Source organism: Eptesicus fuscus, chromosome 6 (genome assembly GCF_027574615.1).
Source record: "Eptesicus fuscus isolate TK198812 chromosome 6, DD_ASM_mEF_20220401, whole genome shotgun sequence".
Lineage (NCBI taxonomy): Eukaryota > Metazoa > Chordata > Mammalia > Chiroptera > Vespertilionidae > Eptesicus > Eptesicus fuscus.
The window spans coordinates 85,165,872-85,192,438 of NC_072478.1; the positions used below are offsets into that span (position 1 = coordinate 85,165,872).

General features: G+C 40.3%; 2 pseudogenes; both read right to left on the reverse strand.

Moving 5' to 3' along the window:
* Positions 1 to 1,687: 1,687 nt before the first annotated feature.
* On the reverse strand, positions 1,688 to 2,888 carry LOC103285315 (ELAV-like protein 1; annotated as a pseudogene).
* Positions 2,889 to 11,583: 8,695 nt separating this feature from the next.
* On the reverse strand, positions 11,584 to 11,673 carry LOC114233472 (small nucleolar RNA U13; annotated as a pseudogene).
* Positions 11,674 to 26,567: the final 14,894 nt, after the last annotated feature.

Below are 26,567 nucleotides of genomic sequence, written 5' to 3' on the forward strand. Positions count from 1 at the left end.
CTATATGGCAGGGCAAACTGTTAATTACTGAACAATTACTGAACATTTGCTCTTCTTATCATCCCACAGTGAACTTCCTTCCCTCTGCAGCCTCAGGGCACCTTACCTCATCCTTAGCTCAAAATGCCTTATAGCTAAAACCGTTTTTGGCTCAGTGGATAGAGTGTCGGTCTGCGGACTGAAAGGTCCCAGGTTCGATTCCGGTCATCTGCGGACTGAAAGGTCCCAGGTTTGATTCCGGTCAAGGGCATGTACATTGGTTGCGGGCACATCCCCGGTGGGGGTGTGCAGGAGGCAGCTGGTCGATGTTTCTCTCTCATCAATGTTTCTAGCTCTCTATCCCTTTCCTCTCTGTAAAAAATCAATAAAATATATTTTTTAAAAAATGCCTTATATACACTTATAATTTTAACTTTCTGTCTCTGAACTTCTTTTGTATGTGGAATTCCCATATGTATGGATATAATTAAATTTGTGTGTTTTTTCTGTCAATAGATAATTGGCAAGAAGTAAGTACTTTTCTGCTTAGTGTTCATATGAAAGCAAAGTTTCAAAACAAAATCCAATTAAAATAGAAAAAAGTCTAGCACTCACGAGAAGGGATGCGAGAAATACAATGCTCAAATGTTTATGCATTATTAAAAATAGAACTACCTTATGCATTTGAGCTATGTTAAATGCTTTTGGAAACTGAAGAAATGACCGTGAATAATAATATCTGATGTGTGGGGCACTGCACATGCAATGTGTGGCTAGGAACTCATAATGTCAGAGAAGCAACCCATCTTCAGGCGTGCCTGGGGCTTACATCTGACTCGGGAATATATGGAGTTCCCATGAACTCTTTGGTACATTCCCATTGACGTCTGGGATTGGGAAACATTGTGCTCTCCTCTGGAAGGCCTGGCCTGCATGTGCCCTCCTCCCTTCCTGGAGGTGGCCCACGGCCTCTGCCAGGACCACTTGGCAGAACCCAGGACTGAGTGACCAGGGGGTGGGAATGGGACCTGCTTGGGAAACAATTTCATGTCAACCAAAGCAGAAATCTCTTAAAATGTTGAAGCAGTTGCCCTACCAGTGTGGCTCAGTGGTTGAGCATTGACTATGAACCAGGAGATTCCCAGTCAGGGCACATGTCCAAGTTGCAGGCTCTAGCCCCAGTGTGGGGCATGCAGGAGGCAGCCCATCAATGATTCTCTCTCATCATTGATGTTTCTATCTCTCTCTTCCTCTTCCTTCTTCTCTGAAATCAATAAAAAAATATATATATTTTTTAAATGTTGAAGCAATTAAGAAAATACACACTCAGCACCTAACATCCTTAGTTTCAACATGAAAACTAAAAGGTCATTTCTTTTTTTCAAGTTTGTGGAGACACCAAATGAAATGGGTGTTAGACAGTCTTAGAAGTTAAACCATCCTGAGGGACTGGTTAGTCAACTCAGTCTACTTAGATTTCTGTTTAATGTATATTTTAAAGGAAATAACTAAGGAAACAAAGTTGGTCTAACATTGTGGGATTTCAAACATTTGAACATGATAGTTGCGTCTCAGAGTATAGAAACCTTTTCACTTCGCATTTAGACTAAGACAAACACTTGTGAACACTGGCGCAAAATGAGTTGTACACTAATACAAAAGCTTCAACTTCTTCACTCTGAATTATCTATTCTGCACAAAAAGTGAGTTATCTGTGGGAACAGATGGTTTTGAAGGAAACCTGTAGGATTTTGTCTACCAGGCGGTAGCCTTTCAGACTTGCTATGGCTATCGCAAGTTCTTCATAGTTTGTCATGGTCATAAAACCTTTGCAATTGTTGGTGTCCAAGTTGAGTCTCACTTTCACGTTGGTGATTGTACCAGAGGGGCCAACATATGCCAGAGGATTCCCTCAGAGGCATCTTGCCCAAGGTTGATGCACCAACCGGAAGACCCATTGCCAGGAACACTGACACCACAGCCCACTCAGGTGACCTACGCCCATAGGGAGATCCTGAATCTCTGTGCCTGTGATGCACAGGGTCTCCGAACCATCTAGGTGGCGAGCGGTACAGCTGGGAGAGCAGTGCCACGTGTTTGTCCTGGTTGGGATTGGCTGCGGACTTCACTGCAATGGGCTTAGAGGAACCTGGGGGTTTATGACCATTGAAACTGGCCACTGCCTCTTCTGCTTCAGACTGTTTGTCAAACCGGATAAACGCCCCACCTCTAGACAAACCTTTCATCTCGTCCACCAGGACCCAGGAGTTGATGATTCGCCTGAATCGAGAGAACGTGTCCTTCATGTCCTTCTGGATCATGGTCCTGGGGAGCCCGCTGATGTACAAGTTGGTGTCTTTGTTGACCTCTGTTGACCTTTTATATAGAATAGATACTAGAGGCCTGATGCACAAAATTCATGCAAGAGTAGGCCTTACTTCCCCTGGCTGCCAGCACCGGCTTCCCTCTGGCACCTTGGACCCAGGCTTCTCTCGCAGCCCAGCTTCATTGGGAAGGTCATCCAGAGGGATGTCCGGTCTAATTAGCATATTACACTTTTATTATTATAGGTAATCATACAATGAACTGTAATCTCCTGGTTCATAGTCGATGCTCAACCACTGAGCGTATGACACCTAATGGTTTTGGACTGGAGCCACAGGCGGTTCAGTGTGTTTATTGCTTTCTCTGCTTCCTTTGTAGTCACGTAGTTCACAAAGCCATAGCCCAAGCTGTGTCCTGCAACTTTGTACGGAGAAGTTTTACAGATTCGACTTCACCAATACTGCTAACGAGACTGCACAACTTATCCAGGGTCACGTTTGGAGGAAGGTAGATGACGATTAAATTTTTTCTCCCAATGTCATCCCTACAGATTTGGCCATGTGGTCTTCATAACCATTAGACATTGTATTTTCTAAAAATCTGGACGTGGGTGGGCGGGCCCAGGGCTGCTCCTAGGAGGGTGAGTGGGAGCAGCGGGGAGGGCAGGGGGGCACCAGCTCCAGCCCATGGCCCGACACTGTCAGGGTGTTTTACTTTAGATGCTAAATAGCTTCAGATGAAATTTGAAAAAGAAAAAAAAAATCACCCATGATTCTACTGCTGTTACTCAGGCATTCAAAGAATATAGGCATATAGACTTTTATATAGCTATAATCATACAATGCATGCAAAATTGTTCATTTTTTCCAACTTATTACATTATAGCTGCCTTGCCATGTTATTACATAGTCCTTATAATAATCCCTTTTAATGGCAGAGTAATCATCCGTTACTTGTGGCAACACAATTCCTTTGGGTTGAAAACAGGTAACAATTATGTGAAAAAACTGAGGAAGAAAAAATTATTCAAGCACATTCCAAAGCAGTAATTTTCAGATTGTGATCCTTGGCATACCCCAAGGTTAGCATGGTATGGGAGATGTTAAAAAAAAAAAAAAGAAAAGAAACTGGCCAAAATGGAGTCACTTTTGCTAAGCCATATCACCAAGCCAAAACTTAATACCTAATCTAATTGCAGTTTTGCCTTTCCCAGGAGTAAAATTTTACAACCATCAGTCTGGAATGTCCTGCTCAACACTAGTGAGGTAATCTGCCTGATGAGATCCCTTGCCTGTCCCTAAGGGAAGATGTCATTGCCTGAAATAACCCACTTTTATAAATTCTTAGTCCCAATCTCTTTCTATTTAAAAAACTTTCCATTTAAAAAAAATTTTTTTTATTGATTTCAGAGAGGAAGGGAGAGGGAGAGAGAGATAGAAACAGCAATGATGATAGAGAGAATCATTGATCAGCTGCCTCCTGCAGGCCCCCACTCCCCGGATGGCGATCAAGCCCGTAACCTGGGCATGTGCCCTGACCAGGAATCAAACCGTAACCTCCTGGTCATAGGTTGATGCTCAACCACTGAGCCACGCCCATCAGGCAAAGCTTCCATTTTGTATAACTTATCGGCATGTACTTCTAGTTGCTGGATGGGATACCACCAGATTCATGAATTGCTTAGTAAAGCCAATTAGATCTCCAAATTTACTGGCATGAATTTTATTGTGTAACAGATATGAGGAGAAATCTGAGATGACCCTATCTTCCTCCTATAAAAATACTTCTCCATTAAGTTTTCTTTTAAAAATATGCTCTTAAAAAAAAAAAGTGAAAAAAGGTACAATATCAAATAATATTACTTTTGTGGTAGAGTATGTCATTTACTAGCTACATGACCTTGGGCAAGTTACACAAATGCCTTCATTCCTTATCTATAAAATGAGGACATTAATTTTTACCTGATTGAGTTGTGGTAAAGATTAAATATATATGTGATACACTGAGTGGCCAGATTATTATGATCTCTGAACGCATAATAATCTGGCCACTCAGTGTGTGTGTGTGTGTGTCTGTATGTGTGTGTGTGTGTGTGTGTGTGTGTGTGTGTGTGTGTGTGTGTTAGAGGCCCGGTGCATGAATTGGTGCATGGGTGGGGTCCGGCCAGCCTGGCCATGGGGAGGGGACATGGGTGGTGGGCCGGCCTGCCTGCTGGTCGAACTCCTGGTTGAGGGGACAATTTGCATATTAGCCTTTTATTATTTAGGATATACACTGAGTGGCCAGATTATTATGCGTTCAGAGATCATAATAATCTGGCCACTCAGTGTATATATAGATTGCTTAGAACAATGCCTGGCACCGAACTATTGTATAAGTGTTTGTTAAATAACTAGAACACTGGAAAAAACAGCATCAGGTCGACAAAACTTGGATGCACTCATGTGAACCTTAAAGCCAGAAATGGAACAATTAGACAGTGATAGATCTGTGGATGGCAGTGATAACCCCCAATTAGAAAAAAGGTTTACCAGTCGGCTTGGGGATGAGATCACCAAAGTGTATGAATGACTAGACTATGATATTCACCTTTGTGACTTTAGGCAATTGACTTAACTTTGCTAAGCCTCAATTTTTTTCATCTGTTAAAGAGTGCAATCATTATTAACTATATAATAAGGTTCTTGTGAGCAGTAAATGAAGTGTTCCCTATAAAACATTAGCCCGGCCTCCCCATCCTGAGTCTTCAATAATCCATCATCCCAGGTGCAATGTATTGTGGATCACTTACTGACATTTTTTCGGCACGCTCACAACGTGTTTATTTGTTAAAGTGCCAAGTATGCTACATATGGTATCCAGATGATCAGGATGGAAATAACTTTGGTTTCAGTTTGCAAATAGACAATGGAAGAAGGAAATTGACACTGATAGCTCTCTGGAAGTTAATGTGCCAAATTCCCCCCCATAATTGGAGTTTGGGGAAGCGTAGGAATAGTGTGCAAAGACAGTCTTAGGAGCTAGGTCCCACTTTTGTTTTAAACTTGTCACATGACCTGAAATAGATTATCTCCTGTCTAAAAGGTGGCATTTGAACAAGAGACAACCTCAAAGATACCTTTATCTCTACTATTACTCTTAAGGAGTAAAGAAGGCTGTGCTGTTTTTAGAATCCATGGGGCATCAGGTTTTGTGGACAAGGGGTTATATTTTTCAGAGCAGCATGCCACTTTGCTGAAGACTGCCATTGGTAAATTAGTTCTATTGGCTCCTACTTTTCTCTCTATGGGGGAGAAATTATCACACAAATAATCAGGATTAGGTGGATAGGTTCCTAGAGAATATGAATGGTGTTGTATTTGCTTTTTAAAGAAATATTGTATTCAGATATTTGTAGTTGGAATTACGTATTTAGCTTAAACACTCCCTTGTCTGTAAAATGAAATGAATTTCCACCCTGCCTTAACATTGTCTCTGGCACTTAGCAGAGGGTAAAAAAATTTTTTTTGGTCAGCAATACAGTAGAATTAGGGAATGTTTGCCTTATTTAGTCATGGTCTGGCTAGGTCATTCCAACTGATATTGTTTTGGAATGAAAACTTGACCAGATGTTCACTTAAATGAACCAGAGAGATTAATTATCAGTCCTACCATATTATCTGGAAGGGCGGGTGTAATCATCTCCAAAGAATTTCCTGGAGCTGTGCACAAAGGTTGGTGATGATAAGTACAGCTAACACTCTATTAACACACAAGGTACCAGGCAACACTGCAAGCACTTCCCATGTGTTAATTCATTTAGTCACATAATGTTCCTTGAAGGGAGGTACTATTGTTATCCTTATTTTATGAATGAAGGCAGGAGTCTCAAAGAGGTTAGGATGCTTGCCTAAGGTCACCCAGTTTGTAAGTGGAAAAGCTGGACTGAAATCCATGGGCTTTGACCCCTAGGCCTATGCTTTTAAACCATGCTATAGCCATTGCCCTATAATATTCTCTGTTTTTGACCCAATGTGCTATTAAAACTTGAATATAGTAGGCTTATCCTTAATCTATAAATGAGTGAAGATGACTTTGAACAATTGTGAGTAGGAAAAATAATTCCTGACCTGAGGGAAGGAAGAATGCTAAATTTTGGCAAAAACACTTGTATACCTGATTAGAAATCTCTTGGGTTACCAAAACAACATACTCGCTGTTTATTCATCTTTTAAAGTAATTTGAGGAATGTAAGAACTGAAGTTTGGACTTCAACTCTGTCTGCATAAAATATCTGGAATGTTTTGCTGTTATGATCAAAGTAAAGAGGGTATTGTTGGTTGATGCTTCTTGGTTAACCTTAAAAAGAAGCAAAAAGTTGGATTCACCTCATTCAATGGAATCCCAAATATTTATGTGTAGTTGGAATTAATATACTGGTTGGATTGACATTTTTCTGAGATTAACTTTATCTTTTGTTAGAATATGCTCTCCAACAATATAAAGAAAGCATAACACTTATGTATCCATTTAGGTTTGAAATAACAGAGTAGTTTAAAAAGGTTGTTGTTTCTGGATGAGGAGATGTGTGGACAGATCCTTTCAAATCTGAGACTGAGATCTTGTACTACAGTTGAATGGTATAATTTAATCTCAGATTCAATTCCTGTTTTTTTCTACTAAGGACTGTGTTAAAGATATTTTTAATACAGCATATTTTTTTCATTCTTCTTTTCACGAAGGGTTTCAATCCATTTGCATGTAATGCAAGCTTTCATCTATATAATTAGGATCCCAGAAACTTGCAACAGTTGGCTATGACATCTGTATATGTGCAATTTTGTCAGTTGAAGCATTATGATATGACAAATGAATTAAAAGCTTCAGTAATGGGATAAGAGAGATTGCAAGGGAAGCAGCTTTGACAAAAGCTCAACTATTGTGTTAATCACAAGCAACCAAAGAAATTGGAACTTAGATTAAGGCTTAGATTAGCTAAGATACAGTCTATCCTAAGAGTAAAAGAAACCATCTCTATTGAGCCTCTTACTAAATAGAGAATTTCTCCAATAGGGAATAATTCTGTCTCCTATTATCTGAATTTTTTTCCATTTAAAGAGTTTATTTTTCTATTATTAAAAAATTGTACACAATCAATGAATAAAACATAGAAAAATAGTGTTCCACCCCCATCATACTGCTACTTAAATATTGGCACACTTTTACTATAATATGTTCTGCATATAAATGCTACATCCTTCATTTTAAATGATGAACATTATATTGTCTGCATTTTCTATGTGTATGGAACCATAACCTTTTTTAAAAAAAGATTTTTCATTGATTTTTAGAGAGAGAGGCAGAAAGAGAAACATTTATGTGAGAGTGAAACATTGATCAGCTGCCTCCTCCACACTTCCTCCCCAGGATCAAGTCTGCAACCCAGGCATGTGCCTGACTGGGAATCAACCAGCAATCCTTCAGTGCAGGGGATAATGCCCTATATTCTAATAACTGAGCTGGGGAAAAACAAAACAACAGCCTTAGATATGTAGACTGCTGAGTTCTAATTATTTGAATTTATTTCTGCTTCAACTAGACCAAGTATCAGTGAATGGTGTGACCCCTTATTACTTTTCTGACCTTACTTCCTATAACTCTGCCCTTTGCTCACTTTGTTCTATCCATGCTGGCCTCCTTCCTGTTCTTCCAAAGCACCAAACACTCTTCTTCTCAGGGCCTTTGAACTTGACATTTCCTGAGCCCAAAGTATTCTTTTTCTAGTTGTATTCATGGTTTCTTCTATCAGTTTCTTCAAGCCTTTTTAAATGTCACTGTGATGGTTCATTTTATGAGTCAACCTGAGGGGCTAAGGGATGCCTAGAGAGCTGTTAAAACATTACTTCTGGGTGTGTCTATGAGCATATTTCTGTAAGAGATTAGCTTTTGATTCAGCACACTGAATAAATGTGAGTGGGCACCATCCAAACTGTTGAGGTCCTAAATAGAACAAAAAGTCAGAGGAATGGTGCATTTGCCCGCTGCTTCAGCTGCGACATCCATCTCCCCCTGCCCTCAGACATCAGTATTCTTGGTTCTCAGGCCTTCAGACTCAAAGGATTGTATAGACACACCCAAGGACAACTCCACACCATAGTTTTACTTGTATATACGTAATGGATAAGGGATCTGCATAAGATTTTATTTATTGCTGCTCCCTTAAAAATGATGGAAACATATTAACATTGGTAAGTCTTAAAAACTTTAGTCATTTATTTATTTGTATATATTCTAGGTATTGTATACATAATCAACAATAATTTAATCCTGGCTCCAGTGAAGTTTAGTTTCATGGGTGAGATGAAAATTAAAGAAGCCAACACACAATAAAAAAACTACAAGTGTAAGTAGTGTTGAAGATAACATTTTTTGCTGTTGTGATGTGAGTTGATTATTAAATTTATAATGAAATACTTGGGGCGGGGGTAAAATGGTATCACCAAATGTAAAAAAAAAAAAAAATGGTGACTGAACTTGAATATTTTCTACAGAAAGACTCAAAAATCACTTAAAAAAAAAAACCTTATTCAAATGCATTTCAACATTGAATCTAAAATACCTAATTTTTTTTTTAAAGTTCTGCTGTGCAGAATAATGGAAATGCTAAGACAAATAAGGTTTGTGAAAATGGAATGTCTTTTTTTTTTTTTAATTATTTTTCTATGTCTGGGAACAGCTTTGAATGGAATTATTGGCTTGTGGAGAACTGACCGTAATATGTGCTTTAGTTGTTTAAGTCCTTTAAGAAATGTCATTGTCTTCAGGTTATTTTGTGGTGAGGCCAGTCTTTTCTGTGGTTTCATTTCTGAACAATGATGGCGACTGAAAGTTTTTGATTCTGGGAGCACAGAGCAAGCACCACCTTGGATCTAGTTGGGGCTAACACTGTATCTGTCCTTATCAAGGGTCTTCTTTTTTTAATATATATTTTTATTGATTTCAGAGAAGAAGGGAGATGGAGAGAAATATAGAAACATCAATGATGAGAGAGAATCATTGATCGGCTGCCTCCTGCATGCCCCCCTCCCCATCCACTGGGGATCGAGCCAGTAACCCCGGCATGGTTACAAGCCTTGACCTCCTAGTTTGTAGGTTGACACTCAACCACTGAGCCACATTGGCTGGGCTCAAAGGTCTTCTTTATAAAAAAACTTCATACCGAGGTGTAACAGGGCACAAGTTATAAGTGTATAGTTCACAGAACTATGGCAAAGTAAACATACCTGTGCAACCACTTCCCAGGGAAAGAACTAGAATATTACTACAAATCCTGCTCATGCCCCCACCCCATCACTATTCCTGCCTCTCTAGGGTCATTACTACCTGTACATGTAACACTACACAGTCATTTCACTGTATAATGTACATTCATTATATATTCATAATTCTGCATATTCATTATATACAAATGAGCCATATAGTATCTAATCCTTTGTGTCTGGCTTTTTTTCAACATTATTTTTGTGAGATGTGGCCATGTTTTTGTATGTAGCAGGTGCTCACTTTTTATTATTATTGCTCTGTAGTATTCCATGGTGTGAATTTATTTATCCATTCTATTTCTGATGGACTTTGGGGCTGAATCCAGTTTGAGGATATCAAGAATAATGCCATGATAAACATCACTCTGAAGAATTTTTAGTGATCAGATACTGAGTCTACATCTAGGAGTGTAATTGCTGGGCTTTGGTTCTATGCATGTTCAATATTGACAGATAATCCTATATAATAAAAGGCTAATATGAAAATCGACCAAACGGCAGAACAACCGATCGCTATGATGTGCACTGACCACCAGGGGGCAGACGCTCAATGCAGGAGCTGCCCCCTTGTGGTCAGTGCACTTCCACAGCGGGAGCATTGCTCAGCCAGAAGCTGGCATGGTGGCGGGAGCCTCGCCTGCTTCTTCAGCAACACTAAGGATGTCTGACTGCCGGCTTAGGCCCCCTAGGGGAGCAGGCCTAAGCCATCAGTCAGACATCCCCTGAGGGCTCCTGGACTGTGAGAGGGTGCAGGCCGGGCTGAGGGACCCCCCACCCCCACCCCAAGTGCACAAATCTCATGCACTGGGCCTCTAGTATTAAATACTTTTCCAAAGTTGTTGTACCCATTTTTATTCCTGCAGGCAATATATAGAAATTCCAGTTTAAATTCAAGAATGGGCAATCTTTCAAATTTTAGCCATTTTGGCAGAAAAAACAATCTCATTTTAATGCTTCTTTAGGCCATCATTTTTTTCTTTGTCAGCTAATTTTACATTCACGTATAATAGTTGGACATAAATGTCATAAGTCACTACATACAACTACATACTCTAAAAGTTTTAGTCTTCACTATTTCTGACTTTACTATATTATCTTCCACATGCAATAATATATAGTAACTAGAGGCCTGGTGCATGAAATTCGTGCACTCAGGGGGGGGGTGGGGGGGTGGCCCCTCAGCCCAGTCTGTACCCTCTCTAATCTGGGACCCCTCAGGGGATGTCCGACTGTATCTTTGCACTATTGAATTACTAAAGAAAACTTTTTAAAAAGCTTCCTGTTTGGTTATACTAAACTATTTAGTTCTTTTTATCTGATTTCTTGACCTTTCAGTCATCCTCATGGGGCCTGTGTTTTCTCAGCTATAATGGATGATCATGGAGTTTTGCTCACATTGTAGCTTTTTTATCAACCTGATAAAATACCTTTTTTTTTTTTTCATTCTCACCTGAGGTTATGTTTTTCATTGATTTTTAGAGAGAGTGGAAGGGAGGGACGGATGCAGAGGAAGAGAGAGAGAGAAATACAGGTGTTAGAGAGACACATGGATTCGTTGCCTCCTACACATGCCCTGACTGGTGCCAGAGATTGAATCTGTAACTCAGGTACATGTCCTTGACCTGAAATAGAACCCGTGGCCCTTTGGTGCATGGGCCAACACTCTAACCACTGACACTGGCCAGGGCTGATCAAATTCTTAATCATGGCCTCTTTGTGTCTCTTATTTATTTATTTTATTTTATTTTTAAAATATTTTTTTATTGATTTCAGAGAGGAAGGAAGAGAGAAAGGGATAGAAACATCAATGATGAGAGAGAATCATTGATTGGCTGCCTCCTGCTGCCCCACACTAGGGACTGAGCCTGCAACTTGGGCCTGTGCCCTGATCGGGAATTGAACCATGACCTCCTGGTTCATAAGTCAATGCTCAACCACTGAGCCACGCCCGCTGGGCTATTATTTTATTTTTTTCTCATGTCAGATGGCTAATGTGCTGAAGTCCTAACAAGGTTTATAGGAGGCTCATCTCACACAAGATCATCATGCTTATGAACTACAAAAGGATCATCTCTGTCTCTTTTTTAGTATCAGAAAACTTGCATTTGTTAGGTGAAAACAGCTGCTGTAACAAACAACCCTTCAAATGCATAAAGGCTCCAATACAAGAGACATTTATTTCTTGCCCTTACAAAACCCATAATAAATGCTCCTGGTTGGTGAGTTCCACAGGGCGATACGGGTGTCTAGGTTTCTCCATTCCAGAGCCCTCTACCTTCAACACATAGCTGCTCAGATTTCTATCCTTTTTGGCATCAAGCCAGGGGAAGGAGACAGAGCATGGAGGATGAGAGCCGGGAGATTTTTATAAACCAAGCACATCTGACCACAAGCAGCCTGGGAAAGGTATTCTGGCGGTAGGTCCCGGAAGGAGAGGATATGGGTCTGATGATGCCTGGCAGTTTCTGCCCCTGAGCCATGTGGAACTCTATTCTCCTCTGAAAACAAAACTAGTCTCCATCATTTTGACATGTTAGTAAACATGTTTGATGAAACACAGAACAGGAATGCATCTATCAAATAGATTTTTGGCTGCTTCGCATGCAATGAGACTAAGAGGATAAGCAGAGGTCAAGATTCTTAAGGACCCAAACGAGGAAAGGGGGAAAAAGAAAAGCAGTGTACCTGTATCACTGGCCTAGGGTGTTAGGTTGCATTAACCATGTCTATTTATAAATCCTTCATGTTCAATGCACTCAACAAAGAATCCATACTTTGGCATTGTTTCCTGTGAGAAATGAAGTAGGAAGGATGTGATTTCACAGATAGGGAAAATGGGATTTCAGAAAGGTTGAAGTCATGCAGTAAGGAATTTAGGGCAATTATGTGAACTTCCTTGTTCATTTGATGTCATTGCTAAACACTGCATTTGGGGTTTGAGGGTGGGTTATGCTTGATGCTCCCACCTCCCTCTTTCCCCCTATCGCTTAACGCCCCCTCCATGCTCTTTGCTGCAAAAGCTGGCTGGATTGGCCTCCAAAATGGTTTATGAGACAGAATTGACATTTTCCCATTGTTTTCCAAAACTATTTCTATTTGGAGCCTGCTGGTATACTGGCCAATTGTGTTACCATTAAGTGATATTTTCTGTCTTTTCCATTTCTATTTTTACTCTCAGATCATGAGTCTCTGGTTTACAGACATTCACTCTTCCTCAAATTATTAGAGGCCGGGGCAATAAGCAGAAGCAAACAGAAAATGACATGTGTTTTTGCTTATAGATGCTGGAATTTTCCCTGCACTCAATTTATTGACTGTTTATAATGGTAGGGAAAACAAAGGGATAATTTCAAGATTTAAACTACATGTTGGTAAGAACAAGTATTGCTGATGGATATTAATCTAATATAAACAGGCATCCCTTTACCTATATACATTCCGATGTGGGAAATATTTCTCCATATTAAATGGAAAACGGAGAAATCTGTGATAGGTTTCTTTGTGATGAAGAAAGATTAGCCATCTAGGAATTCACAAATCACTCTGCTGATAAGCATTTATTTTTTTATTTTTATTTCAAAAGCAATTAGCTAAGAAGTTAAATATTGGTTAAAGAGGGAAAAATTTGAAGTCAGTGCCACAGTTAGAACTGTGGCTCCTGCACCTTAAAATAGTGTGATACTGAGCAAGTTGTTTAACCTCTTTGCATCTCATTTTTCTCATCTGTAAAATGGGAATAATAATAGTCATCATTGTCGGTATCACCGTTACCTCTCAGGTTATTTGAATGATTATGAGTTACTAAATATAAATGCTTCGCACAGGAGCCTGGCACAAATTGCCTACTCTTTAATAGGAAAAGTGATATCCTCACTAATAGATTCTAATATTGTATAATTCATCATCCCTCACTCCCCAACATCCACATACACATATAACAAACACACAGAAGGCAACAATACAGGTATGTTAGAGTTTGGTATATATCCAACCATGCTTTTATCTCTATACACATATACATGTACATGTGCATATTCATATATTATTTATATGCCTTTTACTTAATAAAAATTAAAATGAGATCTAATCAGAAATCTTGTTCTATTACTTGATTTTTTCCTCCATAATTTTTAGCCTTTATTCTATTATAATTATCTATTTTTAAATTTTTTTCTCAGGATTCCATTGTATAAATGTTCCATTTACTTAACCAGTCTTCTACTGAAAGACATTTGGGTTATTTTTAAATGTTCACTTTACCACATAAAATAGTAAAAGTCCCAATTTTGATATATTCAAGGAAATGTAATGAAGCAGAAATCATAGATGCCAATCTCTGTCAAGGTCATTTGTTGTTATTTTAAGGGTGTGGACACTGGCACTCAATGGCAATAGTACTTGTTCAAAGTCACATATCTAATAAGTACTGACATGAGACTCAAACCCAAGTCCCCCCATATCTTTCAGGACAACAAGTAGGGGTGAGTTATTGGGAAAGGTACTGGTTTGGGGAGTATTTTGATCTTAGGAACTAGGGGTCAGAGATGGTATGTGACTCACCCAGGATCACACAGCTAGCAAGTGACAGATGACCAAGATTCTCTCCTTGACCAAACTCTAGCCAGGCTCCCCTGAGCCCTCTTCTTGACTAGGCCTAAACCTTTGTCTTTAAAGACTTTAATAAAACACCAAAATAGTTTCTAACAGCTCAAGGCCACATCCTTAGGATGACCCTAAGCTCCCTTAAAGTGCATGCCTAAGAAAACGAAAGGTTTCCATTTTTCACTTCCCTGACTCAGGTTGAGCTCCCTGCTCAATCCCCTGCCTGTTCCCTATTCTCATATGAAAACATTCAGTCACGTCTGTACAATTCAAAGTTCAGTTCAGTTCATGCTGGACTCTTTTCCCATTGCAATGATTAATCCTTACCACTTTAACTACTGTCTGGCTTTGTTTACCTTTAACATGGAACAGGGCTGTTCTAGAACCCAGATCGCCCTTTCTAATCATGAGCTCTTCAGTGAATCCCAGGATTTTACCTTTGAGGGAATTAAAAGCAACCCAGAACACTGCTGTAATGCTGACTAAGTCCAGTGACTTGGGTTGCTGGGAAGCTCTTTGTTTTCTCTTTTTCCTCTCTGGAAAGTGAAAGCTTATCCCTGTGACTGATAGTTTCTATCCCTCTTGGCAGCAAAAACAGAAAAGATCATGGGCAGCTTTTACCGTGTTTGCTGTGACACCTATCTAAATATATCCTCCATGGTCTGCCAGGTTTCCTGGATTTTCCACATTAGCTCAACCTTTTAGGTGTCAGAGGCTCTTTATCATAGGCACTCATTAGGTCTTCTAAAAAACATAAATGGCCCCAGACGGTTTGCTCAGTGGTTGGAGAATCAGCCTACAGACTGAAGGGTCCCGAGTTCAATTCCGGTCAAGGACACGTACCTCGGTTGCAGGTTTGATTCTGGCCCCCAAAGGGAATGTGTGCAGGAGGCAACCAATCCATGTGTCTCTGTCTATCTCCCTCCCTTCCACTCTCTCTAAAAATCAATGGAGAAAATATCCTCGGGGGTGGGGGGGATTAACAAACAAAACAAAAAACCCATAAGTGTATAACATTAGTTTTGGGGCAGCAGGATGGGAAGGAAATGGGCAGAGGGTAATTACTTTTGATGTAGAAGAAGAAGATTACTTGTTTAGGTAAAGGGATTGTCAAATGACAAAGGAGGTTTCTCTATGTATATCAGGCTTACTGAGATATAATTCACACACCATGTAAATTACCCATTTAAAGTATACAATTCAATGGTTTTTAGTATTTCACAGAGTTGTGCAACCATCACCACAATAAATTTTAGGCCATTTTCATCATGCCAAAGAGACCATTTTACCCATCAGCATTTACTCCCCATTTTCCCCAACCCCTTCCAGCCTTGGGCAACCACGAATCTCCTCTCTGTTTCTACAGATTTGCAGGAAATGAGGTTTTTGTTTGTATTACCATTTGACCATTTTTAAGTGTACAGTTCAATAGCATTGAGCACAATCACACTGTTGTGCAATCATCATGACCATCCATCTCCAAAACTTTTTCCCTCTAAAATTGACATTCTATCCCCATCTATAATAATAATAATAATAATAATAATAATAATAAAAGCATAATATGCTAATTAGACCAGATGTCCTTCCGGACTAAGACGGGGCTGCGAGGATCAAGCCCCTTGCATGAATTTTGTGCATCGGGCCTCTAGTTGAACAATAATTTCCCCTCTCCCTCCCCCACAGCCCCTGACAACTACCATTCTATTTTTTGTTTCTGTGAATTTGACTACTTTAGGTACATCATGTAAGTGGGATCATATAAAATCTGTTCTTTTGTTACTGGCTTATTTCACTTAGCATCATGTTTCAAGTTTTATTTATGTTGTAGCATGTACCAGAATTTCTCTCCTTTTTAAGGTTGGATAATATTCCACTGTATGTATATGCTACATTTTGTTTATTTCTTTGTCTGTCAATACACACTTGGGTTGGTTTCATCTTTTGCTTTTGTGAGTAAAGCTATGAATATGGGATCCTCTTTCAATTCTTGTGGGTACATAACCAGAAGTGGAATTGTTGCATTACATGATAATTCTATGCTCAGTTTTTGTTTGTTTGTTTGTTTTTTTGTGTGTTTTTTAAATATATCTTTATTAATTTCAGAGAGGAAGGGAGAGGGAAAGAGAAATAGAAACATCAATGATGAGAGAGAATCATTGATTGGCTGCCTCCTGCATGTCCCCCACTGGGGATCAAGCATGCAACCCAGGCATGTGCCCTTGACTGGAACTGAACCCAGTACCCTTCAGTCTGCAGGCCGACACTCTATCCACAAAGCCAAACCAGCCAGGACTATGCTCAGATTTTTTAGGAACTGCTGTACTTTTTTCCACAAAGGCTGCACCATTTTACATTCCTACCAGCAATGCACAAGGGTTCCAATTTCTCTACATCCTCATCCTTACTAACATTTATGGTCTGTGTGTGTTTTTTTAATAATAGCCATCCTAATGGGTGTGAGGTGGTATCTCATTATGGTTTTAGTTTGCATTTCCCTAGTAACTAGTGATATTGATCCTCTTTTCATTGTGCTTATTGGCAATTCCTATATCTTTGGAAAAATGGCTATTTGATAGAGTGTTGGGGTGGGATGAGGGTGACTGCAGGTTGGGTGGTCAAAAAATTATCTAAGGAGAATTTAAGCTGAGGCCTGAATGATGATAAAAAGGCATCAACCCTGAAACAATCAGAGTAAACTGTTCCAGAATAAGAGAAAATGCGAAGGCCAGAAGTAGGGATGGGCTTGGCATGATTAAGGAATGGAAATAAGGCCAGTGATTCTGGAGAGGAAGAGCCAGGGCGGGCATGAGCCAGGTCTTACAGGACCCAGCAGGCATTGTAAGCCCTTTGAACCTAATCTGTGTACCAGGAGAGTCACAGAAGGGTTTCGAGCAGGAGAGTGAACTCATATGATTAAAATTTTTAATAGATCATTCTGACTGCTGTGTCAAAAATAGACCGTGCAGGGCAAGAGTAAAATCACCAGACCAGTTCAGAAGCTCTTGACGATGTCATCCAGGTTGAACTTGAGAACGGCTTGGTTCAGGCTGGGGCAGTAGAGACAGAAGAGGGGAAGTTTGGGATTCAGTGTTGGAGGTGGACCTGAAGGTTGCTTTGATTGTGATGAGATGACTGCAGGGGGCTTGGACAGAAATGCCACGATCAGACAAGAAAGAGTTCTATAAGGCAAAGAGACCCTTCCCTCCTCAAATGGCTTCTGGGGGACACTGACAAATAATGATGAAGATGTGACTTTGAAAGAGATCAAGAACTTGAAACACTATGCAAAGGCATCACAATTCTGAGGGCAATGAGGAGTAATTAAAGGTTTTTAAAACAAAACAATGATGGGAGCCAAGTTGTGCTCTTAGGTCTCATCACCACTGGGTCAATTCATAGACTTAACAATAAGGAAGAAGAGTCCCAACAACAGTGCGTGTGACCATGTGCGTGTGTGTACACATGTGTGGTTAAGCAGGGAAAGTGAGAGCAATTTGAACAGTAAAGCCAGCAGACTTCTTGAGAGGTTAATTTACTTCTCTGTTTATGGATATTGCTATGGTGATGCAAGAAAGCTAGCCAAGAGGACAGAGAACAGTTGACTCTCTCTGCACTTAATAATCTGATTTTATGTAAGACATTGAGAAAGAATGCAATAACTCAGGGCTTTTGCTGCGAGCATTAAAAGAAACCAGATGAGGCTGAGCTCACATCCTCCCTAGCCACACCAGTGCCCCTCCTCGGGGGCAGGGTTTCAGGCCCAGCTGTCCTGGCACTACCTTGCCTGACATTTGGAGGAACTCGCCCTGCATGTTGCCCCCTCTCTCCCTGTTGCTCCTTCAAACCACAATGTTGCAAGCACTCCACAAAGTGAAATAAAACCAAGGAAATAGAAAAGGAATTCTGCCTATAAAAGGGGTTTGCAAAAGGAGGCTGGGTTCATTGGTGGGTGGAAGCTTCTCCCCGATGGAGAATTAGCCAATACGGCCCTGCGCATGGGTCTCAGAGAAGCTGTAGATTTTTATTTAGATTTGGATTTTTCCACTTTCTTTCAGGAAGTCAGTGTTTGGAAGCTGGTGGTCAAGGTATCTCTCCGCCCCACCCCCCCTCCGCCCCCAATTAGAAACATATTCTTTCTGTTGTTGTTTAGGACCAAAAAAACCATCAAGTTTTCACTTTTCTCCATATCAGCATAAGGTTGTCTCTCTACGTGGATTTTTTAAATATGAGCTATAAAAAAATGAAAAGAGACCTCTCATCATTCTGAGTTCTAAACCCTGGGCATCCTTGATTTTTTTAGTAATACCTTTACTCATTCCACAATTTTTGAGCACCTGCCATGCACCAGACGCTTAGTAGGAGTAAGAATACTGTATAGAGATGAGTACATGGCTCCTTTTCTAACTACCACAATATCAATATTGAGAATGATGGCCGGTATCTTTTACTCTTTGCTATGTACATGCCATTGTGGTAAGTCTGTTCCATGCATTGCCCCACTTTAACCTCCCAGCAATCATACAAAGTATTAGCATTATCCTAATTGCTTAGATGAGGAAGCTGGGACATTACTGCCTGGCATGGAAGCTCATTGATAATTGGGCATTATGTGTGGTATGATTTGAGGAGCAACAAGAAATGCCACTGGCATTCCAAAAGAGCAGAGACTAGATACCTAGTTCCTTAGTATTAACAGTGAGATAAGAATTATCAGTCATCAGCCACTGTGGAAAACAGTATGGAGTTTCCTCAAAAAATTAAAAATGGAAGTCCTGTTTGACCCAGTAATCCAACTTCTAGGAACAGATCCCAAGAATCAGAAACACCAATCAGAAAGAATATGTGCACCCCTATGTTCATAGCAGCACAATTTACAATAGTTAAGATTTGGAAACAGCCTAAGCGCCCATCAGCAGATGAGTGGATTAAAAATCTGTGGTACATCTACACAATGGAATATTACGCTGCTGTAAAAAAGAAAGAACTCTTACCGTTTGCAACAGCATGGATGGAACTGGAGAGCATTATGCTAAGAGAAATAAGCCAGTCGGAGAAAGATAAATATCACATGATCTCATTCATTTGTGGAATATAATGAACAACATAAACTGATGAACAAAAATAGACCCAGAGACATAGAAGCATCGAACAGACCATCAAACCTCAGAGGGAAGGTGGGAGGGGAGGGGTGGGGAAAGACAGAAGGGGGGTGGTGGGGAAGGGGAAGACATCAACCAAAGGACTTGTATGCATGCATATAAGCATAACTAAAAGACACAGACAGTAGGGGGGTGGGGACATGTGCTGGTGGGGGGATGGGGGTGGGGAGTGGCCGGGGAGAGGTCAATGGGGGAAAATGGAGACATATGTAATACTTTCAACAATAAAGAATTTAAATTAAAAAAATAAATAAAAATAAAAATTTAAAAAAATTATCAGTCTTTAGTATCTTCAACCAAATACCTCTCTAAAATCTTTTCCAGTTGCAATATTGTGATTTATAAGAAAAACATATATTTGATCATTCAGATAACCAAAATATAATTTTCATATATATTTGATCTTTCTCCTGGCTCACAGCCCAAAACTCTCAGAATTTCCTAAGTGTTGAGAGCGATAATAATCGTTCTTTTGTTATACTAATAAGGTAACTTCTGGAAAGCTCCTAAGGATGGGGGCTGGTTGCCAAAGGATTCAATCAAGTGATTTTAGAGGGCTGCAATTTTCACTCCTACCCCCTGACCTTCAGGGAAGATAGAGGGGCTGGAGACTGAGCTCAATCACCCATGATCAATCAGTTAATCAATCATGCCTTTGTAATAAAGCCTCCATGAAAACCCAAAAGGACAATGTTTGAAGAGCTTCCTGGCTGGTGAACGTGGAGATTCAGAGAGTGTTGCACCTGTAGAGGGCGGGAAGCCTCCTATCCTTTCCCCATACATTGTCCTACGCCTCTCTTCCGTCTGTCTTGTTCCTGAGTTATGTCCCTTTTATAATGAACCAGTGATCTAGTGAATAAATGGGTTTCCTGAGTTCTTTTAGCTGCTCTAGCAATTAATCAAACCAAGGAGAGGTCATGGGGACCTCTGATCTATAGCCAGTCAGTCAGAAGCACAGGGAACAACCAGGGCTTGAGGCTGACATCTGAAGCGTGTATGTGGGGAGTGGGCTCTTGTAGGGGTGAAGCCTTAACCTGTGGGACCTGAAGCTCTCTCTGGGTAGGTAGTGTCAGAACTGAGCTGAGTTGTTAGAACACTCAGCTGGTGTCTAGAGCATTGCTTGGGGTGTGGGGCAAAACCCCTTTCCCACACTAAAATTGGTACCAGTGCTATTGGTGCAAGTGGAGTTCTTGGGAGGCTGCGAGGAAAAGAATTTCCTGTGGCCCCCACGGGAGGATGGGGTTTCGTGGAAAGCTTTATCGACAGTGTAAAATTAAGGGGTTACCCTCCAAGGTCCCATCTCCGTCTGTCTTGCCATGGAAGAAGTCCAACCATGTCTTCAGCAGGGCCAGATACCATCAGAGCCAGAGACTCTTTGCTGCTATGGCTGAGCAATGTGGGTGGTTTGTGTTCTGTTTCTTTTCTGTTTCTTTGGGGTGGGGGGGGGAGGGTGTTGCCTCTGTTTATAAAATATTATCTATCTTAATATTTGTTGTTGTTGTTGTTGTTGTTAAAGTGCCCAGAATGTTTCAGACCCTCAGTGTACATGAATTATGACTAACATGAGGTCTGATTATTCACACGTTGGGGAGAAGAGCAGGCTCTTGTAACCTACACAGGGCTGCCCCCTCGGGGCCAGGAGAACGGGCCCCTTCCTGCAGGGAGTGGAGTCTGACCTTTTAAAATGCCTGGGAGAGTTCCCTTCATGCTTGGTTGGTATCCCAGAAAACTTCAGTAATGGCATTCTATTGGGCTCTTTCATGCCAATTCATGGTTTCTCTGTGCATTAGTTTTGTTGTTGTTTTTTTTTAATCTCTTAGCTGGCTAGATTCAGTGATTGCCAAAAGACTAACTTGAAGAAATTAATAGGTGTTTCTTAAAGAAAGCTAATAAAGAAGAAAAGGACAAAATTGCCCATAATCCCATCACCAGAGAGAACATTTTCATTAAAAACCCTTCATCTTTATTCGCTGTGTGGATATACATGCCTATTTACATAAAAATTTATTTTAAAATGGAATTATTCTAAACAAACTGCTTTGTAGCTTACTTTGTAATGCCATATGGTATCTTAGCGGCATAGGATTTTCAAATTTCACGCAGAACTTTTCTTTTTTATATCCCGAGTAATGCTATAGCTGGAAATGAATGCTCTCAGTTTGGAGTAGGTGGTAAGGTGGAATGAATGCCAGCCATTCAAACGGAAATGTGCGTATGAATCACCTGGGGATTGTGTGAAAATGCAGATTCCAATTCAGGAGGTCTGGAGTAGGACTTGAGATTCTGCATTTCCACTGGGCTCTTTTATGCCAACTCATGTTTGTTTCTGTGCGTTACTTTTCTTACCCCTTAGCTGCACTGCTGCTGTTCTAACAAGATCCCTGGGATGTTGCCATCTGTGGCCCACACTTTGAGAAACACACAAGTGTGGTGGAAAGAACCCCAATCTAGGAGTCAAAAACATGTCTCCGATTTTGGCCATGGATTTGGCCGAATTTTTAAACCTCTTACCTTTAGTTTTCTTGTATAAAGAAGGGATCATAGCAACCTTTAAATGCTTAGCATAAAATATGGATTTATTGTTGGAATCATGATGTGTGTGTGTATAGTTATATGGGAGTGTAGTTGATTCGAAATCAGATAGATATCATAGAAAAGCTAGATGAGGGGAGAAGCAGAATGCTTATTTCATATCTCCTATTCCCCCTCCCACGTCACCAAAAGAATAAATCTGCTACCAATATAGAAAAGAATGTTTATTGAATGACTTTGGTGCTTAAAGAAGTCCTAGGCACTGGATTTAGAGAATGTTACAGAAACAAGACAACAGGCCCCCAATGGAGTCACTTATGCTAAGCCCTGCACCACCAAACCAAGAGGTACTTAGTTTGGCTGTCTTAGAAATGGAATCTCACAGTCAACCAGGAACCTCCTGATCAGCATGAGTCCGGTAATCTGCCTGAGAGACCCAGGGTCTCTCTGGCCCCCTAAAGACAGGAACCTGCCATAGCCAGCATGCCTTCTGTCTGGTACTAACTTCCCTGTTCTCACACCCTTCTGGCTATAAAAATCTTACATTTTGTACAGCTCCTCAGAGATCCTTCTATCTGCCAGATTGGATGCTGCCCTATTTGAATAAATTTTTGCTCAAATAAATTCTTATAAATTTTAATATGCCTCAGTTGATCTTTTAACAAGAGATAAATGGATCCATGTTGCCTTTTCAAAGTACTTAATAAAAAGGGACCTATGCCCTGGTCGGTGTGGCTTGGATGGTTGAGTGTCCATCCTCACATGCACCAAAAGGTTGTCAGTTAGATTCCCAGTCTGGGCATATGCCTGGTTGCAGGCTCAATCCCCATTAGGGGGCATGCAAGAGGCAGTCGATCAATGTATCTCTCTCACATAGTTGTTCCTCTCTCTCTCCCCCCCCCCCCCCCCCCCTCTCCTCTTCTCTCTCTCTTTCTCTTTCTCAAATCAATAAAAACATATTTAAGAAATAAAAGGGACCTATAACTCAATGTGACCGGATCCCCTAGCACAGCCTCTGTTCACCCATTACCAGCTTGAAGTTGATTCAATTCTTTTACAAATATACTAATATCTCAAATAGATGTCCAAAGTTCACAAAACCCACCTTTTCTATTTGTTTTTTTTTTTCTTCCTGTTTTCTGTCTAGGTGCCAGACATGTTCTTTCTCTCCCCCAAATCTCCTTTTCTATGGCCTTCCCATCTTGCAGGCTTCAATTTCTTTTCCCTCCCAGATCGTCCCCTCTGGACCCTCCACATTCCTTTCCTTAGGATGCTCTTGGCTGCTCTAGTTTGTATCTTCACATGCATTTCTCTGCTCACAAAAGGCCCCTCCCCAGGAGTCTGGTGGGACCTTTTGTTTTTTGTTTTTCTTGATATGATCATTATCACTTGAATTTTATTTTTGCATGGTTTCAAGAGCAGAGGAGTATAGAATGAGACTTTCGCATTTCTCTTTTCAGACAAGGAACTTGCCAGCTATATCATCTTGTAACTCCTGATAATACTTTTTTTTTTTTTTAACAACAATAGACTTAATCACAGCTTGGCCTTCCTTACAGAGTTAGGAGCAAAGGGAGCATGATTGTCCTGGGAAAAAAGTATAACTGTACAACCAGGGGGTCCAGGCTGCCTGGCACTACTTGAGCCAATTAAGCAGAGACAGGGTTGAGTCATATATGAGCATTTATTCCAATAATGCTGGCAGTATGAGAGAGCAGCAGGTCATCCACAACAATCTGCTCTGCCTCTCCCTGTAAGCCAGCTGCTTATATTGGGTGATCACCAAAATTTAAGCAGTTCACATTCTTTAGATTGGCAAATACACTTGCACTTTTGAGAGACATATTTCTTTATTAAAAAAAAAACAAACATTCACTAACAGTTTCAGGTGTGTTTTCTAGCCTTTCTGTGATAAAAGGTCAAAAGTAGGCAAACTCCGATTAATTAATATTTCAGTATACATTTATTTCAAAATACCTAGATACTTAATAATTTCTACTAGTTAAACCAGCAGGACTCCAAAGATTTAAGTCACCAAGGACTTTACTATTTTTTTTTTCTTTTCTTTACAAAGTGGGAGTGGCCCCTGTCCAAGGGCACTTCCACAGCTTGGGCTCTTCTGGGAGAGAAGCTTGGGGGTTTAGAAGGTTTATTTCCCATAATTGTCTTTCTGAGTAGACTGTAACAACATGGAATCTTGCATGTAAGGAGAGATCTTATCCTATTTCAAAACAGAAACAAAAGCAACCCCTAAAGTAAATAGATGAGTACTCCCAAAAGGAGGGACTGGGACTTAGCCTTAGAATCTTAGCCTTGGGAGAAATCGGAGCCCAACAAGCATGTCATGGCCACATCCGGATGGCTTTCTTCTTCCTTTCTTCCTCTTAGCCAAGCAGAGCTGAATAGATGGGCTCTTGGCAAGCTCATCGTATCTATTATGTTCTGATCATTATTCAAACAAATAGTATTCCCTGGGGTCCAAGTCAGAGGTTACAGGACACAGGGGAGGCTTTTTATCAGTTGGCGGGAGTGTCCCTCCCATTTCACAAGACTTCTGTGTTCCCTGAGGACCCCTCAAGTGTGGAAAGCTCACAAAGGAGTAGATGGACCTGGCCTTTGTCTGGGAAGGGACAGCCAGCCAGTCCCCTTTGCCCCTTTGCAGATGTCTTGACTCCTTTGGCTATTTTCTATTGCTAAGCAAATAAATTAAAAAAAAAAAAAAAAAAAAAAAAAGGCTGATGAAACACACCGTTAAGCCCTGGGGGCCAAAGTAGGAGTCACGTGTAGGTTTTTCACAAGGTCAAGTGTGATACAGTATTGAGGAGGGACATCAGGGGAGGTGCTAGTATTTACACAGCAGAGAAGGATAGGTGCTGAAAGACACTGGCTCTGCAGAGTGCGCCTCGGATTCCAGGAATTACCCACGTGATGTTGAAAAATGTCCTAACCTGGCAAGATTTAAATTCTTCATCTGTAAATGGGGAGAATAATTAATAGTATTTTCATAGCATGGACTGTAGGGTTAAGTGAAATACTGTGTGCAACATGTTTATGGGCACATTTTGAGCTTTTATTAAACTCTTGCTTTTACAATTAGAGTTGGGGATAGATTTATGGAGGGAGGTGGTCGTGGGTCTTGGAAGGGAGAAAAATTACAGAAAGCTTCAGGCTGGAGTCCAGGGATTCATGGGTTTTGGAGATTAAAGGCACCTGAAATTTATCTTTTCACTCTAGGGTGCAGTTGGTAAAAATTTTACAAATCTGAAAGGTCTTAAGTAAGCTACACTGGTTTAACACATACACATTTGATTATAATTTCCCAAATCACATTCCCACAGAATAATAGGAATTTTTTTGAAGCTGCCTCTCCAAACCCTGTTAAAAATAAAGGGGGCGGGGATCCTTTGCTTAAATATATTTTAAAAGCTCAGACTACTTGGAAATTCCTAATAAACATTAGGAGAAAGGCTCGGAGCAGGTCCACATGAAAATAACATAATCCAGTGTTAACGAAGTAAATGTGAATTTGAAACATTGGTTGTTTCTACTGCCACTGCTGTTTGGAGTGAGGAAGCGGAAGTGTGTACATTTGATTGACATCTGAAGAACAGAGGCCCCTAGGACTTGCACTGGGGGCTGGGCTTTCTGATTATTCCCAAGAATGGAGTTGGCTGGAAACTGGCTCACCCAGATGTGTGCTGTCAGCTCGAGTGTTTGCATCAGGGTGTTCAGTCCATCAAAAAAAAAAAAAATGTTCTTTGCAACAATTATGGTGACACCAGGCCTTACTCTGAAGTAATGGCTCTAAAGGGCTGTAATTCTGAAGACTAAAACGTTGAATGTCTTAGCAGGTAGAAACAGGCAGCCTTATCTCAGTGGGAAATAGTTTATGAAGAAATTGGGACCTCCCAGCAAAGTATGCCTGGCTTTTAATTAGCTGAGTTTTCACGATGTTTTCATTATCAACTTGTTTCTAAATACTTAAGAAGCTTTACTCATCGAAGTTCTTTCCTACTGTGATATACAGATTATGTGAAAGGACAGAGCATTGGGAAAGATTGGTGCCAGAAGACAATTTCAGCATGTCAGCAGGGCTGAATCATCTGGGAATGGCTAAAGGCATTTTCCCCAAACCTAAGGTGACCAGATTTTAACATTGGTAAAGCGGGACACCAATGATCGGGGCAGGGAGCGGGTGTGTGTGTGTGTGTGTGTGTGTGTGTGTGTGTCTTGATTAAAAATTTGGTCTATATGGAGCAACAAAAATTTTCATAGAATGCAAAAATAGTATTGTAATATATTTTTTAAAATTTCAACCTAAGTACAATTTACAAATATAATAAATAAAAAATTATGTATAGTATTATTTTATTCTTTGGCATATTTCTCATTTGAGTGAATTTTTTTTAGTAGATTGCTGTCGTTGTTTAAAAGGTCACAAATTTGCCGTAATGTAAGTCGTAAGTGTCACTTTCAAGGCTGGCGCTAGACTTTTTGCTGCCACTATAAAATATAAATAATACGAGTACTGTCTGCTAAGTTCAAGAAAATTTATGTATTTATGAAATAAATAAATAAATTACTTACCTAAATTATCTGAATTGCTGATTTGTAATGACATCACTTGTTTAACTAGCTTACTAGCATGCTGTACGATGTGTATCGT